A 20673-nucleotide genomic window follows, 5' to 3' on the forward strand; every position below is an offset into this window, starting at 1 on the left:
AATTTGATTAGATTATTACCCTATGGAAGAAATGTGAAGAAATCTTAAGCTTTCAAGAATCGGAAAAAAATAATAACCAAGAGCTGGAGGGATTTAAAATAGTACAGATTTATGATCATTGAATTGGATAATCTTCCATAAGAAAAACCTAATTGAATTTAAAGTAGGGAGTAAAGAAACAATGGGTCGAGGAATTAGATATTGGTATCCCGCAGTAGGTTATTCGCATGACGACTTTTTATACCCTAAACAACAAAAGACGAAGGAAAATTGCATTTCCAATTAAATGTATTATGCTTCAAACGCGGGATGCGATTGGCTGAAAGGGATTTTGCGCACATTGCACACCGTAAGCTTGTCATCATCTGTGGCTATATAAGCCCTGCTCCTGCTCCACTTTCCTTTAAACTTACAGTGCACAGGAGCACCGTGATCAAGAAGGCGGGGCTCCCAAGGCGAGGTGGCACATTGCACTCTGGGCCACTGAACCTTGCGTTCGCTCCAGGCCGAGCGAGTCGGGTGCAGAATTTTTGTTTGTCACCGGGTTGACTCGCGCTTTCGCTGGTTAACCCCATTATGGGAGGAAATGAAATGGAGGGGTCGTTTATCTACGTAGCATCTAATTTCTCCTCACAGAATCATCCTGAAGCATCAAGATCACGGAAATAAAGGAAATGAAATGTGTGTGAGATGTGTGAGATGTGTGAGATATGTGAAAAACAGTATGGAGAATGTAAAGGGTTAAAAGTCTATCTTATGGCATAAGAAACCTTTGTTGGTTATAACCTTTGGTAAGAAAACAAAATTGTACATGTACATGACTTCCGGCAAGACTGTGCGGGATTTCTTCCCTTTTCTACAAGATTTTAATACCCAAGAAAATTTAAATAGAAATCAATTACACGGTTTGATTCTTTTGTTTTCAGCAATTTTATGTCATGGACTGCTTGACGTCTTGTTTTAACAACCAATGACAAAACAACTGAGGCGACAAAGAGGCGAACAGAATGGCTATCGCCAAACACGACCTTTAACTTGACCAAACTCAAATCAGTGAACCAGCAAAATCAGATAAGATTTTCTTTCCGAGATAATAACCACCATCTTTAAAAGAACAAGAAAAATTTAACGAAATGCCTGATAACTGTTTGAAGACGATAAAGATCTTACTTTAAAAAAATGCTCAACCAGCTGAGCTTTATGCAAAACTTATCTTCGGTTTTTACATATGATTGGGTGTTTGAATTTATTCATTTACATTATATACACTACCTTCAAGTGTCTCTTTTCATAAGCTCGATATTTTATGTCTGTGAACCTGAAGGTCACCTCCCTTTTCCTAAAATGAATTGAAATGATAGTTTCACGCGCTTGAAATTTCAAACTTTTCAATCTCTCGGCCATATTTGTGCAACGTGGTTTAGCATGCTACGTATCTATAAAACTATTATTGAAACATCGTGATTCAAAGAAGACTGACTTTACTTGTGATTTTACTGACTTAAGGAAAATTTCTATGATGGACAATTCGTTTTGTTCCCCTCTTGTAAAGGTCGCTTTGTACATGTCACGAATAAGAGATACAATGAGAGAGCCCCTTTAAGATAGCTAGTGCATGCAGAACTTTTTTTTTCATATTGGAGGGCCAACGAGCGCGTACGCAGGTCTGCCCGACTAACAAAAATTGCACACCGTGCACCCAAGTTCTGGGGAACACGCAGGCCTCTACCTCCGTTTGGTGCAATGAAGGCCGAGACCTGGAAGCACTGCCTTCTTGATCACAGTTGCTCCAGTGCCCTGTAAGTATGAAAATACTGCGCTTCACGCCGTCCTTTTATACCTTGGTAATCGCAGCAATTGTGTGGGATTTCGTTTGGCACCGTATGCTTCCGAAGAGAGGTCTTTATTTGATGCAAAACGCCCAATGAATTAAGCTGTTGAGCATTTAAAACCAATACGCATGGGTATCAGTTGCTCCTGCTGCCTTAGGGAGTCATATAGTCACGTGTTGACTTTGTAAAATACACCAATCTGTATTTGAAGCGCTGTTCTTGATAAGAAACATTTACGTTGTCGCTGTGACTCAGAGAACCTTTAAATCCTGGTATGAGAGGTATCACTCACACTCTGCCTATAGTTCATGATTTCTAGGTAAATTTAGAGCACATTACTTTTTAAATAACATATTTGCTTGCACTTGGATGAGTGAATCTCGGTAACACTGCCTGGACCAAAACCAAAATATACTACACACCTGTTAAAGGCGAAAAATGACTTATTGTACCCATCTCTGGCTCAAACTATTGCTAATTCTTCTGTAAGTTAAAGAGAGCAAGCAGGCATATATGACAACATGTAAACTTTTGACATGAGCAGTTCTTCTTGTTATATAGTCGTTTATAGATCTCTAAACATAACTCCCTTATAAGTAGATACGTAGTTTTTGTAAGCTTAAATATAATCTCGTATTCAGTCTTCGAACTCAATATGCTTCATAACGTGTACTTATTTTGGAGAGAAAGAGTGCTGGTCGACTTTTATAATAGTGATAAAACGTTCTTTTTCAAACAGATGGAAAAAATATACTTTGAAGGCCAACGGTTTGACATTTGTTAAGTTGTAGCCTCCGTACTTTAAAAACCTTTTGGTACATGTCTGTCGTACGCAAGTTGTTTTATCTTACTAAAATGAAGTAGACTAATTTTTTTCAGAGTTTTGCGAAAGAAATCACAGATCTCCTTAAAAATCAATGCGATAAACATGGCGAACACAATATGTTGTAATAAATATGCTCATGCTGTGTGCAAAAGTCGTGCAAACTTTAATTTGAATAAACATATTGGCAATTTTGACAGAAATAGCTCTTAAATTTTGTGACTATTGACTGTATCTTCATCATGTCGTGAGTTCAGAACTAGAAAGCAATGATCTTATTCCACCTCGTAACAAATTTTTTTCTCAATTTCCGTTATACCCAGCCGTGATTTTTGCCGGACAAGTAGTTCTGAATCAATCATTGAAGCTGAATCAATCATTTGAAGCTTTTGATCGCCGCAACTTAAAGAACTTTGATACATTTGTGGACAAAAGTGAAACTACTTCGTTGGGAGAATTTTATGGTGATTTTATGGGGCATACACAAATGCTATTGAAAACCGTTTTCACAACAACTGATTCGTATTCAAATTTTAACAAAAACTTCTCTGCATGTGTTGATCTGAGCTGAACATCGTTTCAAGTTAATATACCCTAATTTATTGTTCTATGAAAAAAGCAATCACGCTTGCTTCTGCCAGAACAAAACGGAAGATACAGTCTTCTTTTCTTCAGGCATTTTACAATAATATTTGCAATAAATCGTTTGAATATGCTAGAAGCCTAGTAGATCTAACCCTAACATGTGCTCCCTTTTTAATATATTTATCAAAGGTTTCGGCTCTAATACGTATTTAATCTGGACCTCAGAAAGAAGTTCTATATTGTTTTTACATGTAACGAGCGAGGTGGCGATACCGTCTGTTATAAGGGAAGAATATTTTTGTCACAGAAAGCTTTCGGTTTACCAATGAATCATGTTGAAAATAATTTCAGTATCAATTTACAATACTTCAAACAATGGAATAAAGAAGTTTTTAAAATTAGAAACTAAATTTACCCAACAACAAAGCAATGATTAAAACACATTGTTCACGTGTATTAGGTCTACTCAATTTTACATAGAGGTAGGTAAAGTAGCTGTGAGGCACCTTGCGTAAACGAAGGAATGCCTCGAACACATATCGTAGGATTTCTCGAAAACGAGTACATAAAATAAAAACCAATGGTCCACATGATCAAATCCACAACACTACCATAGAAACTGATATCAAACTGATGACAAGAAAACGAGGTTTTATTCAACCTTTTGTGGTCAATGTATGATCTATGTAGCTCAGAATCGACATTCGAATCTGTCTTCTGGATAAAGTATGTATTTTTTTTTATCAGCAAAGCTCAAAAATAACTTCAACTAAGAATGTGGAGGTGCAAGGTTATGAAAGACTTTGTTTGTTCATTTGTTTAAATCTATTTGTTGACCGCTACAAGCTTTTTTTATTCTATGGTTTTGATTTTAAACATTTGCACACGCAAGTCGGATCGACTTAGACTCTGTTGGACTCACCCGCGTGAGAAATACGCTAGAGTCAGCTCTCCACGCGCGGGCAATGAGTGCCTTCTACATCGCAGGAGATCTGCCGTGTTGATCAGAGCAACCCCAGTGCTTTATAAATATAAAGAGTCTGCAATCAAACCATCTATATTCCCTTCTATCAATGCCACACCGGGTAATACGTGATTTATTCACCAGGCAGAGGTAACACCTTCTGTTATTTTCTCAGAAGCCCAACTGAGGTAGTCTTATTATTATCGGAGAAGTTCAACATTGACTTGGAAATCTGTCAGGGCGCTTCATGACTTATCGACCATCTGGTAGTAGAAAGTCTCAATTATAATTTAGTTTGAAATGTATTCTCGTTTGCGCTAAGTTTTAGTAACACAGTTCTTTTATATTAACGTTCTCCAATCAGGAGGAGAGGCAAAAAAATTAAACGATAGAAGGTATTTTATCACGATATTTCCACTCTTTGATTTCGTTCATTAACATTCAATTTTACATGTTTTTACCTGAACTCCTATTCTTTGGCCATGTGTAGTTTCACGTCTCTTTTGTGCAGTGAACAAATTTTAACTCTGCGAGGGAACATTTCATATCATCTCACTGAGAAGAAACAATTGCCCAACATAGCCAAAAAATTTTAACCAAAAAGCCTGCTTCTCTTTTTAAATAATTATGTTGTCTTCTTTTGGCTACACCTGCGTAGTGGAAAGAAAGGAGGGGGGGGGGGGGGGGGGGGTGAAATGGATCCAAAAATTACACAGTTTTTCAGGCGACATCGATTCAAAACGATCCACGAGTTGTTGTTTTCAAGGTCATGATTTGCATCCTCAAGAAACAGCTTCGTTCAAATTTACACGAATCTCTTTGCCTTTCGAGAAATTGCTTTTGAATTTTTTACCTTGAAAGAGATGATTTGTACGTTAGAATTATGCAACAAAAACTGTAGGTCACCATGCTCGTTTAAGAGCAAATAACCATCGTCTATCGATTGAGAAACAGTAAAGTTCGCCAAGAAATCGATATGCGCGCGCTTATCGCAATGACTTATGGGTGATGTTGTGCGCAATACAGGACACACGATGCAACATTGAGGAATCACTATGAAGTGGCTTTGAATCGCCTCCGGATTTTTCTTACATAGCTGATAGTTGCCCTGTGCTCAGTGGTACACCTCTGTCATGACAATTTGTTTAAGGGAACTGATTACTTGTTGACCTTAAACTTGCCATTTCTTTGGTTCCAATATTTTACTGTCGTTTGATTTGGGCCAGTGGTGTAAAATCGACGCGAAACTGTACAGAGTTACCTTACTATTTGACCTTTGCCAAACAGAAAAGAAATCGGGCTTTATCTACAGAAGACATTTTTCTTTTCATCAGTTTCATTTGCTACAGTGTACTTTTCAATGTGTTATCCAAGATGGTGGTTCGATTTCAAGCTTGATCTAATAGGATTCCGAAATCATTTTCCTAATCTAAACTGTAACAATTAACATCTTAAGATACATGCAGATTGATGACAGATGAGGTGTTTTGAGGCAAAAAAAGTACTCTTTGACACGAGATGAATGTCTGCAGTTTCTAGGTTTTCCTCTTTTCTGGTTGCCTCGATGTCAAAGTGATTGGTAGATGGAAGGATACCGATATTACGTTGAATCTTTCCAAGATACGGTGATGTGTGATAAATTCCAGTCCTGCAAAGTAGAATAATAAGCTGATTTGTTTCTATTTCTTATGTTTTAATCTTCCCAAACACTTTTCCCGAACTTTGTGAAAGTAATTAATGTTTCAAAAGACACTCGCTAACAAAAGCTTAACTCCTTGCAAAACAAATCAAAGAAAACCGTAGGAAGGGTGTTATTCGTTACGACCAATCTTTTTAACTATTTATGCAGTGATTCATCTTGATCTTACAGTCCACAAAGACAATTTGATGCTAACAACAACGCATAAGTTGTATCAACCTTACACAAGGGATGGTACTGAAGACAAAAATAAAAGTAAAAAACAAACTGATAAAGGATTTTTTTATGTCTTGCCGAATCAAAACGCGGCTCAGTGCGTTTTAAAAATAAGCGAAGAAGCTTGTCATCGAGCGAGGCTTTCTTGTATTCATCCCTCTTTTATTCCTAAAGAAATAAATTATTGATGCAGTAAAACAGATCATGAAAGATTAAACCAATGTTACTCGGGGCCAATTAAAATTTTTGACCTTTGACTCAATTATTTTCGCGCAAAATTTTTTGAAAGAAACCGTACCATAGAAAATTCAAAACTTGTAAACCTGTGCTTAAATTTGTGACCAATCTCAAGGTTAATTAACTTCCTAAATTTACACTCACCTGGTTAAGAATATTTCTCGGCAGGACTTCTTGATGTGTTTCTTTTCTGTCAGTAAACTCCCCTCAGCTGTTTACACAACGCGCGCTGCTTCGCAGCACTACACTGCGAGTAAAGCCTTTGATTGGCTAACAGGATCGTATCAATGCGACTTTCCCGCCTTCCTCCAAACCACAGGTACGATATAAAAGGCGGGAAATTGCGCGTGCTTTCATACTAACAATGCACTGGAGGACTGTGATCAAGAAGGCAGTCTTCCCAGGGTGGGCCTTCTTTCTGCACTTTGAAAGGGCCCTGCTCTGCGTGGAGCCCCTAAGAGGGTACACGGTGCACAATTTTTGTTAGTGGGTGAACCTGCGTACGCGCTCGTTCGCCCTTCAATTTAAAACTAAAAACTAAACTCTCTCATTATCTGTTTTTCTTTATTCCTGGCACTCTTTCTTTGTTCTCCTCTTTCGGTTTCAATTTAATCTTTGTCTAAAGCTTCACCCAGGCACCTTTGAAGCTGAAATACTAATTTCAAATTTCACAATCGACATTTAATCTTTATAAAAAAATATATATTGCCTCAGATATCCTCTTCGCTTGTCTCTGTCTTTATAAACATATTCCACTTGTCATTCATATCTACTTCCGACCTGAAAGCGATGATGAATCACTAGATTTGTCACCGTCTTCATCGTTGGACATACATAAAAGTCACATCTTTCATTTCTGCTTTCTTTCGGAACTCTCTCAACCTGAATCAATTATTCAAACGTACAAAAGCTGTTACTATCCTTCTCTGATATATTTTTACACTTGTGCGTTCAACCAAAACAACTCTGGTAAATTAAGGTCTATCGCAGTTCTTTCAGATCTGAACTTTCCCCAATGTATTCAACATTAACCCGATGAACGAAATATTTTCCACCATAGTTTTCCCCCAACAAACGATAAAATTGAAAGTTTGTATTAGAAAACGAAAGGCCTTGAAACTTTTCTTAAGATTAAGTTTCATGAATGTTTGATTTGAGACATAGTCTACCACATTTACAAATGTCCTTCCTCGAAAAATATTCCTCGCCGAGAAGAGAATATCAACTTTTGATATTCTCTTGTCGCCAAGAAGTGTGAGAAAATGAAAATTTTTGCTGATTAATATACATAGCTAAAAACCGCAGTCTGGTATCTAACTCAGACCCAAATGTAAAGCGCTCCGAATTAATTTTAAAGAATTAAAACATTTGTATCCCCTGAACGATAAGTTGTTGACTTCCGCAACGTTAGGAAGATTTATTCAAAACATCACAGAGTGGAATTGTTACGAAAACTTAAGATATTCGATAAAAAAAAACACACATCTCGAAAACTTTAGAGTAGATACTGCGCGCAACTATTAAATTCTCATAGGACGAGACTTTAGCATGAACTCTCTAAATATTATTCAAGAAATTTTCAATTTTCAGCCATGCAATTATGCAAATAGGAGACCCATTTTTTTTTTTCCATTTAGTGTTTTTCTTACATATCTGTCTTCATAGGAGTGTAGCTTGAGGTGGAGATATTTCGATTTTCTACGAGTGAAACTTATCTTAATTTAGTTAAATCTTAAACAGAGAGTTTTTCTTGAGAGCGAGTTTTTTGAAGCGTAGATCATTTTTACATATCAAGATGTTTTCATGGATAACCTATAACGAGTATCTCAATTTTTATGTCAGTGTCACGCTAATATTTGACTAAGCAGCCCTAAAAATCTTTCTGTCCCTCCACAAAAACAAATAATCATGCCTTTTTTGACATGAGGAATATGATACGAAAGCTGCTTATTATTCACGTCGAACAAAATTAATTATTAATGATCGACAAGCCTGGATTCAGCTGTTTTAGCAAAGTTCCCTTTCATCGCAACGAAATCGAACATTCTAGACAATTTTTTCCACGTTTTTTTGAGAGATATTTCTCGTTTGCATAGTCATGAAAATATGGCAATGTTTTCCCCGAAAATTTCAAAAATTAATCGCCTTTAAAGTCGCGCAGAATCTAACTTACATACGTTCAGAGCCTAACTCATTCTTTATTCCCTACACCTGAAGTTATCAATACTCCACGCACTAAGACTTGAATTTGTCTACCTACAAATTATTTTTTTGTCCTCCAAAACTCGAACGGCGTTCTGCATGGCTGAGGAATGAATTTCACCCTTGTATAGAAAAGGATAAATGGGTTATTTACGCTGAAAAATGATTTTCTCATTTTTCTTAGTATTGGCACACCCTGTGTACACAAACAGAAGGAAAATTCAACACTAAGCTAGCGTCTTCGGTACAAACAATATATATTTGCACCGAGAAAAGAAAACAGGAATTGTAATTAAAAGTTTCCATTCCATACTAACAATTTTCTATACTAACAACCATGGCTTTTAACAGCCTACAAAACAGGACGCAGAGCCGAAGAAGAAGAAGATTAGAACTGGAAAAGTAGGAAGGCAGAATGAGAAGCCATTTTTCTACCACGTTAACAAGTTTAGTTTTAGTGATATCTTTCTGAAAGCGTTCGGCGGTGTTAAAATGTTTGTTATAAAAGGTTAGTTCTGATGAAAAAGGAAAAGAGATAAATTGGAAGGAACAGTTCAATAGTAACAATTGCGGTCGTCTTCTGTGTCTTCTCCTTCTCAGCCCTAGAAGCTCTGTGTTGTGGCTTCGACGATTCACGCGCAGTCATATAAAACCGCACCTTGAACTAACAAAGCCGTCTTTCCCCCGCTGCGTGTGTTTGACATTTACTGCTGAGTTTTTTCTCTTTAAATCATGATGGCTTGCGATTATAAGTCTCTTTTCATGTTCTTCAAGCTGATTGGTTAGTTATAAACAGAGGAACAAAGCTTTGTGCATTTTTTATGAGCGTTTTGCATGACAATCCGCTTCCAATAAATTCACAGCAGAAGAATTAATATACCTCGGTAGCTGAGCACATTGAGGTCTAAATTATGTTCCATTTCTATTCTCAATTTAGAATCTCTGTATTATTGGTGTTTGAGCATGAATTGCCTCCATTTCTCTCTCAAAACCATCCTTAACACAAAAAGACAATTTTTGCTGTATACCGACTGTCTCAATGTTTTTGCAATAATTTGACATAAATCGAAAAAATGAAACTTGAGGAACGTTTGCATATAAAATGAGTTTGTTTGCAGACCATACTGGCAGCTTGAATTAAAAGGAGATCACGTAACCGCTAAAAGGGTAAACTTAACCCTAAAACCTCCTTTTTATCGAAAGATCGACTTCTCAGAACGTTAAAATCTTTTGAAACACATTGTGCGAGCTGACAATAATATATATTTTTTTAATATCTTTGAGCACGCGCAGTCGTGCAGCAAAACAGGTGCGACCGCTGCCAACTGACAGTAACCCTTGCTGTGTGAGCGCCACAACTATAATTTGACGTTAAAAACAATCTCAAATAAAAAATCAAAGCAGTCGTTTTTTGCATTGGAAGTTTGAAACCGTCTTAGTGCTTCAATTTTTTGCTTTGGTAAGCGACAAGCAAGATTTGAAAGTGGGTTTTGTTCGTCACAAGAACCGTTTACACCTCACATGTTAACAAGATTGAATCGACGGATATGAAAATTTAGCAAGCCAAAAATCTTACCAGAGACAAACTTAGATAAATTTAGTATTTCTACTTATTCTATATGTCTTTTATTGGGCACTTTATCCATTGATTGATCTGACAGTATGAAAAATTTGCATTAAAAAGAACGCGTATTTTTTTTGTCAAAGACGACCTTGGTAGAGCTTCTGTCTCTAAGAAGATGACACATTCAGAAAATAGTTGCTCATGGAAAGCGATTGCGCTGTTTATCTCAACATATTTTCTTAAACTATGTTGAAATATTTTTCATATTGACGAAATAAAACTTAAAGGAAGAACGTCTTTGGAGCGAATCATAAGCGACAAAACGAAAAACTCTGGTAAAATATTCCAAAATTTGATCTTTGTTCCAACTTAAACAAAATCTAACATAGGCTCCTGGAAAAAAAATCATTTTATGATGATAAATCCATATTTAGTTTTTGAAAGCGTTATTCTTTGCTGAAAGCTGTAAACCCAAAATGGATAATTTCTCAGTTTTCCAGATTATCAGAAAAATCAGAAAAATTGACAAGTCTCCTCTTTCATAGCTAGGAGGACATGAATTCTATGTTTTAATTTATGCTGATTCTGCTCTTGTAGATTAGAAATGTCTGGCAATCGTAAGAAATGAGATTTTCCAGTGTGGATTAAAAGATAATTTCATATAATATGCACACGGAAGATACTTCGCTCGACTTTGCTTGACAATTTTCTTGAAAGTGCGAAAACCATAAACAAATGAAGAAACCCTTTGTTTCCGAGCGATAACACAAAAATGAGATGACAGAGGGAAACAATTATGAAAAAAATTAAAATTGCTTGAAGATTTGAAGATTCATTTTGCAGCCTTTATTGAAGTCATTGGCAGTCCCGCTGCGTAAGACTAAACTTTTTGAAAAGCTTTTCCCCAGCGAATTGCAACTTTAATTTGTTTCTTTGCGAACTGATATTTCAGCGACATTTGTGGTAACGTCATTGTTACTTGAAACTCTGAAGTTAAATTTTGGTCAATTCGAAGGAAGCGTCCTCAATTAACTTTCATAAATGATATAGGTTTATCTAAATATTTGACAGCCTTCATGGTCGTTTCAGTCTACTGACCAAACAAATACTGCACATGTATAAAGTAATATGCTTAACTTTTCATCAAGATAACGACATTTCAAAAGTAAATCGAGTCAATATTTGAAACGGATTCAAGTTTAATATATCCGATTTTTTGCATACCATGAACTTGACAAACAATGTCGAATGGCTGAAGCGTGATGACTCGCCAATTGCTGTTCGGCTTGAAGCTTTTGGTGAGAAATATTAAACCGGCTTAAGAATAAAACATGAAAATTTGCTGAAGTCCTGGTTATTATAACTGTTCGCCATGAACATGTTCACTGATTTCAATAGATAACAAAAGAAGCAGATTATACTAATAACCACAAAATTCACACACACAGTTTTCTAAAACGGAAATTCAAGATAGATATCACAAAAGTGATCTATAGTGTTTCCCTTGGTTTAGCGGTGTTCGATTTGGAGTGAGTTTGACAACCGAAATTCTGAACGGTTCTCTCCTCGATCACGTGATATTCCACTGCATCTGCACTTGCGCAAATCCTGCGATCAGTAACCTTGCGCAGTTCGGGCTCGTTCTGGAATTGGACGAGAGAACATTGAGTTTTTGAAAGCAAATAAACATCCCACAATAGAGTCTCTTCCACACGGCTATAAAAGCAGGAAAGTTGAAGAGTTTTACCATACTTACAATGCACTGGAGCAACTGTGATCAAGAAGGCAGTTCTCCCGAAGCGAGGCCAACTCACCACGCACAAACTGGCTGAGCTTCGCGTGTTTCCTACTCGAGTGGGTGGCGCGGTGTTAAATTTTTGTTAGTCGGGCAAACCTGCGTTCGCGCTCGTTCGCCCTGCGAGGATCGAGATCGAACACGAGACGAGGAGACGAATTGAAGAAGATGAAGAAGAATAATCAGCGGTCGATGCTTTCTCTTCAGCTGTTCAGATGTTAACTGAATCGTATTTCATATTTTAAAAGACTTTTCTATAACGGGGAAACGAATTTCTATTGCTGTTTAATTTCGATCGAGCTGCATTTTTCTTTTGGTATATTATGTATCACACGTCCGCAGCTAATCTGAAGTTCATCTCAACCAGAACTCTCCTTTTCTGCATGTGGCATCGTGTAGCTTAAGTCGTGTACTTGGCATCGTGTAACTTGAGTCATGTAAGCAAAACGCTGCTTCATTTAAGAAGCTGGTAGACGGAAAAAGTCAACCGAACAGTTTCTTCTCGAATTAACAGCTCTAGAAATTGCCCTCGGTAAAAATTCCTTCTCAAATCTAATCTAAGTACTGCTTTATCCCCTCCTACTAAAGTTTCTCGGTTATTCTTTAAAACCGCAACTTTGCGGCTCAAATGAGCGAGACAAAAATGGAAAATGTCTTGTGTCAATCAAAGTTTTTTTAATCTTTATTAAATCCCCCTTTACGAACAGTAGAGTTTAATATGTCGTGCAAACCTATTTCTTATTAAACAGATTAATGAGCAATTCGGGTGTTCACTGCTTTAGCTTTCTGGCAAAGACAATTTGACGCGAGACACAGGCTTTAGTGGCGCACAATTTGATCGATATACAGGGGCTAAAAATTATTTATTTAACACTGCGGGTTTCCCCCTGGCTCGTTCGAAGGGCTTGTGTTGTTTACACAAGTAAAGAAACAGTGTTGTTCCAAAAACATTGTCGCGGCAAAGTAGATATTTTTTCCCTTGGGAGTTAATATGCACGTGCAGGAGACATTTTTTTCAGCCATCTAACGTTCTATTCATTGTTTTTATTTTAAAATATATTATGTTCTCGACCTTCCTGTTCGTAATTCATATTTGTATGGAAGGCTCTGAATTCGTGTTACTTGCAGCTCAAGTACAACTGCTTGCTGTACCACAGCACAAAAACGAGACCTCAGTCTCAAGATTTAAAAATGGAACACTCTTCTTTCAGATTTTTCAGAACCTTTGGTATTAGGTTTGGGTACAGTTCAAACAGAACTTTACTAAGATAAGAGGCAGCTGTTTCTTCATCGGACACCGCCAACAATTTACCTTAAAAGCTTTTTCTAGGTCTTTTGTCCTTGGCAAGTTGCCATTAACAAAGAAAATACTGGTGTACATTGTTCATTTTGACGCCTTCACTTTTTAAAAGCAAATCCCTTAACATTTTTGCAAAAGAAACTGTGGCAGGACGTAAGAATTTATTCAATGTTATTAACCACATCATTAGCAGGACCTCCTTCATTTGAACCATGATGTCGCACCACTTCATAAATTTTCTCCCAAATGCAATAAAGTTTGTGTTTCATACTATAAAAGCCCTAAACTTGGATATCAATAACTTGGATTGCGATAGATTGAGTCGATTTATGGCCAATCGAGAAAAAAAGGAAAATGTTAATGATATCGTCTTGAATAAATATTATTGCATTTGGATCGCTGCGGCAGCGGTAAAATGGAGACTTTCTTCAAAATGACATATCAAATTTTTCCTATGTACACAAACTTTCAAACCTTGCACCTGTTAATATGCAAGCTTTTTCAGAATATTACCCAAGGCTAAATTTAATTAAAGGAAAAGTCGTGGGCTGCAAAGTTTTTAAAAGAGACTTATTAGCCATGTACTAATTTTTTAGGATGTGGATCGACTTTCATGTAAAATTGATTATAAAGTGATAAAAGAGGATCCGACTTTTTAAAGTCAACAGACGTTCGCATTAGTGACAAAACCTAAAAACAAACGAATCGCAATTCCATCGGAATAAAAAAAACAGCAAAGCAAGCTTGGGTCCACACGAATCAGTCGTTACTTGACTCAAGTCGTCACAGAGCAGGGATCGAAAAAAAAAACTGGCTAGAGACACTTGGCAAATTTGATTTACGACGAAATGCTAGATCCAAAGAACTTCATTTCCTCCAAGGACGCTCGCCAGTCGTTTGTTGAAATGATTGGAGATGGATAGAAGTATAGTGTGTCATCAAGTTATGGCATATCTGTTTTTTATCATCAGTCTGAGCTTCCGAACGCCAAATTTATGTCATAGGTAACAATACCTTGCCAAAAAAATAAATAAATAAAACTGGAAACACAAGCTTGCTTGCCACTGCAATCACAATGGATATGAATCTAAGACCTGAACCTGAACGATGTTTCACTTACTGATATTTTAACATATGAAAAATATTTAATCAAGTCAGTCATAAAAAAAAAAAATGTATTGCATTTGACAGTGTAACCCAATTTGGAACGCATTTAATTAAAATTTACCGTTCTTAGCTTCGAGAGTGACTCGACCAATTTTCCAGTAAATACGCTAAATATAAAGCAAATTCTCATAATTTGTTTTTGTATCAACTCCACGTTGTAAAAGGCCCTGTGAGAGTTCTATGTCGTGCACTAAACCCTCCGATGAGCTCCGGCACGGGAGGGGGAGGGGGAATTAGGGTTGACGAGTGTGGGGGGGCTTTAAGTACCACGACGTGAGACATTCTTTTCCTCTTGCCTATGAGGTTATTACGGGGGTCTAACGGGGCACTACGTGGATGAAATGGAACGCTACGGGGGTGTTACACGGGAGAAAGTGGTTTCAAATTAATGAAGCAAGAAATTAGAGAGCTACGAGTGTACAACACAATCAATCAACAAATGCGTTTAATCTTTTATTTCAAATAGTTTTAACAGAAAAACAAAAGAAAAAAAGACAAAAAGGTATTGGAAATTGGCTAATGTTGAGTTAATCTTGAAAGTTCCCCTAACTAGATTTAAACTAAACACAATCAGTTGCAGATTATTAATCTTTTGATTACGAGTTAATAATTTGCGCTTAGTCTTTGACCCTGTTTACTTTAATGAGTTTCGCATTGACTTTTTTTAATCTACGAAAATAAGGAAACGCACTTTTTGACACCTGATTGAAATCGGAAACCTTTTTCTATAAACAGAATCTACTAAACTTTAATCTTGAAGCCACTTCAATCACTACATCACTGGAACTACATCACATTGAGAACTCAACCAATAATAAACTTCTTTTGTTCTTCTAATCATTAAATCAAAACCGCCCACATCAGACTAGAATTTCTACTTGGAATTGCACGAGTAAGTTTTAAAATGAGGTCACCAGGGTAATTTGAGCAGGAACATTAAGAACTCGCCATGAATTATATTGTCTAACTTGCTATGCAGGATTAGCGTAGTTTTATTTCATCCGATAGTTTATCCATATCGTAAAACAGCATTTTGAGTAGTAGATAGAAAAAGCTGGTTCTGACGCACTTTGGAGACAACCTTGATTTCAAGGCAACTCATGGCGTCAACCTCTATTTCAGAGTTGACATGAAGTCAACCTTGATTTCAAAGTACAGTTCTGACAACTTTGGAGACAACCTTGATCTTAAAGGAAAGTCATAAATTAAACCTTGTAATCAAGGTTGATTTCAAAACAAAACAGTTTTTGTGCACTTTGAAATCGAGGTTGATTTCAAAAGGCAACTTGAATATTTCAGATGTGAATAATTTCACACCCTTTTCACAATGTCTCACTCGTGAGATCTGAAGAAGGTATGAATATTAGCATCTTGAACAATCCTCTTAACTTCCATTTCAATTTAATAATAATTTTTAAAAAAAATCAAAACCTCACTTGGCCCAGAGCGAGAGGTTTCGATTGTTCGATTGCTCAGAAGGATAACCAAACTGAAGAGAAGCAGAATTCTATTCAGGAGGCTCAGGGGGTTGCCCATGATGAGAATGAAGAACAAACTATAAGAGAAAGAGAAAGAATAACAGAAAATCAAGAGCGGATTAATGTTCTTGAGAATAAGAGAGAACTTGAAGAAGGCACTTCACTAACAGAGAGAGAGTGAGAAACATATTCAAGAAATACTGTTTTACAGGTTCAGCTGTTGTCTTAGCAGCAGGAACAACAAAAAGTTGCTTACGGTCCAGGATTTGCCACATAAATAAACACAGATCCGAGACCGTGATTATCACCTTCTTTGAAGCGGAAGTCTGTATCTGATGAAATTCCAAATTCTCATATTCGTTTGAACGATGGCGTGTCATAATCATTATTTAGCTGATTGAACGGTGGGTTGCCAGGAAGAGCCGATTCACTTTGAATTCCACCCATCTCAAAGTGAATCCCTCTGACGGTGAAGTAGATGTGAAACATGAGAAACGACTCGATCTGTTCCAGATTTCAGGTATTTTTGCATGGAATCAACTTCTCCGATTCTTTTATGCCTATTGGAATTAAATTTGTTTTCATTTTAATAAAATGTACGAAATTTAAAAAAATTACGCAATATAAAAAATGGAAAACATGAATGTTCCCAGATTTAAGAGCAGAGGCAAAATCACTCGGACTCAAAAGATATTCAAGACTTAGAAAGCAGGATTTTATTTAGTTGATCAGCCAGTATGGCAATCTCATGAAAACATCTGATAAGAAGCAAAGGAATTAAATCCTCACACAAACAATCTACACCCTTAAAAATTTTAAGTTGCCTTTTGAAATCAACCTTGATTTCAAAATGCACAAAAGCTATTTTTTCCAAATCAACCTTGATTTCAAGGTAAATTCATGAGTTGCCTTTAAAATCAGGGTTGTCTCCAAAATGTGTCAGAGCTGTACTTCGAAACCAAGGTTCTCACCAAGTCAACTCTGAAATCAAGTCTGAATTCATGAGTTACCTTGAAATCAAGGTTGTCCTTAAAATGCGTCAGAACCGGCTTTTTCTATCCACTTAAGTAAAAGATCAATAATTCTGTCTATTGTGCAAAATTAAAATAGTAAAACAACTTTTAACCTCTTCGAGAGACCGGAGGAGACCTGAAAAATCCGCGATTCCTATAGTTTATTAAGTAGCTAATAATTCTCTCGGATCTCTCAAGATGCCAAGAAAAATACCAAATGCCTAAGATCACTCCGAATTTAAAAGTAAGCTTCTGCCAAATGAACTTTACAAATTATAGAATTTACATGACTTTTGACGTTAGTAAAAGGGTGGAATTTTTTAGACGTACCCATAATAAACAGCTTAAGTGACCTTCGAAATATTATTTAGAGATAGCACATTTACATGAATTCATGACGGGTAGATAACATCTACTAGCAACCCAAATTTATTTGAGACGTTTGGAAGGGAATGGAAGGCAAAATATGCTAAGTTTATGACCTCATGAAAGCAAACCTTAATCTAGACATGGGGAATCATGAAAATGAAGAATTATTATGGCAGATTGAGAGCAATTATTCCTCTACCCAGAACTTTGTATTCAATGGCCAAAGTTCGATCAAATTGCCAAAAAATGATAATATTAAAGAACAAAAGCAAAATCTGTAGAGTGAAATTGAAAAAACATTCCCTTTTCCATTATAATAGCAGTGCAAGAATGCTGTCGTGATCTTGACCAAGCGTTTCTAAAATTCCATCAAAAAATGAAGCTGTACTTGCGATAGGTTTTTTTCCAGTACATACACAGTAGATTTTGAGTGATTGGCGTCTCTCTCAGAGGTTCATCATACAGTAAGAGTTGTTTACAACTAATAAACGCCGTTGCATATTCGATTTGCATATTCTCTCCCGTCCGATTTGCTGTAGCTTGATAAACATTAAAAAGACAATAAAAATACTATGAGCTTTTTAACCTACTTAGATAAAATACCTACATCATTGCAATTATTGTTCAATTATTGTCCTTCGGCAGCAGTTAAAAGACATCGATATCTTTCCTTGTGACTCCATGGCCGGAAGCTTGAATACTAAACATTTGGCCCAGTGCTCTTTCGTTTGACTGCATCCCATTTCCAAGCCAATCTTCCTTTAACGCTTTAAGCCCTGATAATGACTGGATTTTAATTTCTTCTTACAGCGTTATCCTTGAATCAAATGTAAAGGTTCTGAGAAAAAAAGGAAAGGATTACTAATTAAAGAAACTCCTGATAATAAATCAAATTCCCCTTGTCAGCACCATACGAAGTGTAAAGAGAACAGTGTGGAGAATATTAATGTTAATGTTAGAGTTAAAAGGGTCAAGGGCTGAAAAATAACGACGTGAAAAAGGCTTGTAACATAATCTTAACATTTCTCGCGCAAATGCCGCCATCTGATTAGCTAGCAACAGGCAAATTTATCCCAAATTATTAAAACTGTCTTGAAAGCTAGTCAGCTGAAGATTTGAGCAGAATGCAAAAGCTTTGTCTAGTTTGTTTTTTTATTTGTAAGCTAATTGTCATTTTCTAGCGCGGTGTTCTTTGTGATTGAGTAGAATCAAGGCTCTTTAAATTAGAAAATTAGAGTAGGTTTTCGACCAATCAAATGAAAAGTAGCATTTTATGCCGGCAGCATTTCTCGATTTTTTTCCAAATTACGCTCAAATTGTGCCATTTATTCTTATGTATGCTTTTCATTAGTAATGCTACTTTTATAAATACAACTAAAAATTTTGACCGTTTGTATAATTTATATGGGCCTGATCAAATGCCACTGCATACTTTTGGAAAGAATCTAATAGACTCTTACTGTTTATTGTTTGTATATCTTTCATCAAAGGATCTCTAAAGAACTTCGATTTCAGGTATAAAATAAACAAATGCAAGATCTTTTGCGGTAAAATCGACTCTTCCATCACTAAATCTTTAAAGCCATGGAACCAAGATTAGCATTAAACGCCTGATGATGATGACATTGGTGTCAGTTTGATTATTACTTTTGTTACGCGAGAGCTTGTAAGCTTCTATTAAGCTCGAGTTAAAAAGCGATAGAAACAACCGTTCTCTTTTGCGCACGAGGTGTACTAGCTATGCACTATAAATCGTCGTCCATGAGCGCTTTTTTGAAAAGAAGACAACCTGCCTTGACTTGTTTTTTCTACCCTAACTGTTCAGAAACTTCATTTACCTATGACCACGCCTTGGATTTGCATCTTCCTTGCAGCTGTAGTTCACTGTACTGATTATCCTTTCAACTCGCACTCCAACCTTGTTTTATTGATATCCCGGTGTTACACAGTCAGCCATGTTTTACTGATGACCCTGCGATTGCCTTTGTCTTTCCTTTGGTCAGCTGCGGTCTCCTGAAAGCTAGCTAGGTCCTGAGAGAAAAAATCCTGGAAAACCTTTTAGATAACGTTGAGTTCATTGAAATATTTTGCAGTTTATATCATAAATACATTTGATCATAGAATTAATTTAAAGCTAGTTATAAATTTATCAATTTATTTACTTCTTTATTCATCTCCCTTTTAATTATTATTTGTTTGTTTCTTTAAAATTTGATTATGAATTGATAACTGTTATTAATCAGTATTATATACGTACATTTATATTTATACATTTAATGCCTTAATCATTTTGCTTACTTATTAATCAACTTTTTTGTTTATTTTAAATTCGCAACCTTATTTTAAAAAGGCTCTGAAATCGAAATACCTCTTTATGATAGCGTATGTTGGCGCTCTTTATTGGATTGGTGTGACTGCTACAGTCTGGACTGGACTATAGTGAATTGGACTGCAACTAAACTTGACTGCACTGGGCTGTTGTGAATTACGCTGCACGGAATTAGACTTGACTGCACAGGGCTGTTGTAAAATGCACTTCACTGAATTAGACTTGACTATACTGTTCAGTTCTTAACTGCGCTCCATTGAATTAGACGTGACTGCAGTGGGCTGCACTGGACTACACTGAATTGCGTTTTGTTCGACGGGACTACAATTCAAGGTACTAGGTTGTACTTCACTTCGCTAGACACGACTGCAGTTGGCTGTTCTAGACTGCACTGCACTTTGCTATACTTTATTGGAGAGGAGTGGAGTGGTCTGGAATGGACTGGACTGGACCGTTCTAGACTGAACCAAATTCGACTGGACTGGGCTGGATTGCGCTGCTCTGAATAGCATTGCACTTCACTGGAAAGTGCTGAACTGGACTGCCCTGCACTTCACATCAATACTCCGCACTAGACTGCTCTCCACTTCACCAGAATAGATTGCAATGCACCACTCTGGATTGCACTGGACAACTTTGCAATTCAGGAAAGTGGACAGCATTTTGCCAGACTTATCTGCACTGAATTGTACTGTACGTTACCGAATAGCACTGGACTGGACTGCACACCACTTAAATGTACTCTACCAGACTAGACCACGTATCATCACACTGAACTACGATGGAATTTCCTAGTTGGGCTTCTCTGGATTGAAAACAACTGCTACTAAAGACTGATAATGTATTAAGGTTTGAGAAAACATCAATCGAATCATAAAACCATACGTTCGATGTTAGTCCTGGTTTCATAATTCAATTCAACAAAATCAAGCTTTGGATGTTATGTATCTAGGCAAGAGAGACTAATGTCTCATTTTTTTCTTTCATCTGGGGCTTCGAGCTTATGATATACGACAATGAACACGGTGTTAGGTTTCCTAAATTTTCCCCAAACCGTATATTTACGTTAAATGATCATCTGTGGCCAGTCTGAAGAGCTG

General features: G+C 36.7%; 2 long non-coding RNA genes and 4 other non-coding genes across 6 annotated transcripts; 3 read left to right on the forward strand and 3 right to left on the reverse strand.

The window, feature by feature from the left end:
- The first annotated feature begins 405 nt into the window (after positions 1-405).
- Positions 406-565, forward strand: LOC113680569 (U1 spliceosomal RNA). Its single transcript, XR_003447087.2, has one exon. It is a non-coding gene; the product is annotated as a U1 spliceosomal RNA (small nuclear RNA).
- Positions 566-1640: 1075 nt separating this feature from the next.
- LOC113680572 (U1 spliceosomal RNA) lies at positions 1641-1807 on the reverse strand. Its single transcript, XR_003447090.1, has one exon. It is a non-coding gene; the product is annotated as a U1 spliceosomal RNA (small nuclear RNA).
- Positions 1808-5522: 3715 nt separating this feature from the next.
- On the reverse strand, positions 5523-9754 carry LOC149040938 (uncharacterized). Its single transcript, XR_016188982.1, has 2 exons — positions 6501-9754; positions 5523-5852 (listed from the first exon to the last, which is right to left on the reverse strand). It is a non-coding gene; the product is annotated as an uncharacterized LOC149040938 (long non-coding RNA).
- Positions 6712-6875, forward strand: LOC113680571 (U1 spliceosomal RNA). The gene has a single exon (XR_003447089.2). It is a non-coding gene; the product is annotated as a U1 spliceosomal RNA (small nuclear RNA).
- A 1549-nt stretch (positions 9755-11303) lies between the features above and the next one.
- LOC149040939 (uncharacterized) lies at positions 11304-12463 on the reverse strand. The gene is made up of 2 exons (XR_016189034.1): positions 11879-12463; positions 11304-11765 (listed from the first exon to the last, which is right to left on the reverse strand). It is a non-coding gene; the product is annotated as an uncharacterized LOC149040939 (long non-coding RNA).
- On the forward strand, positions 11871-12040 carry LOC113680574 (U1 spliceosomal RNA). Its single transcript, XR_003447092.2, has one exon. It is a non-coding gene; the product is annotated as a U1 spliceosomal RNA (small nuclear RNA).
- Positions 12464-20673: the final 8210 nt, after the last annotated feature.

This window comes from Pocillopora damicornis, chromosome 8 (assembly GCF_964200805.1).
Source record: "Pocillopora damicornis chromosome 8, jaPocDami1.2, whole genome shotgun sequence".
Lineage (NCBI taxonomy): Eukaryota > Metazoa > Cnidaria > Anthozoa > Scleractinia > Pocilloporidae > Pocillopora > Pocillopora damicornis.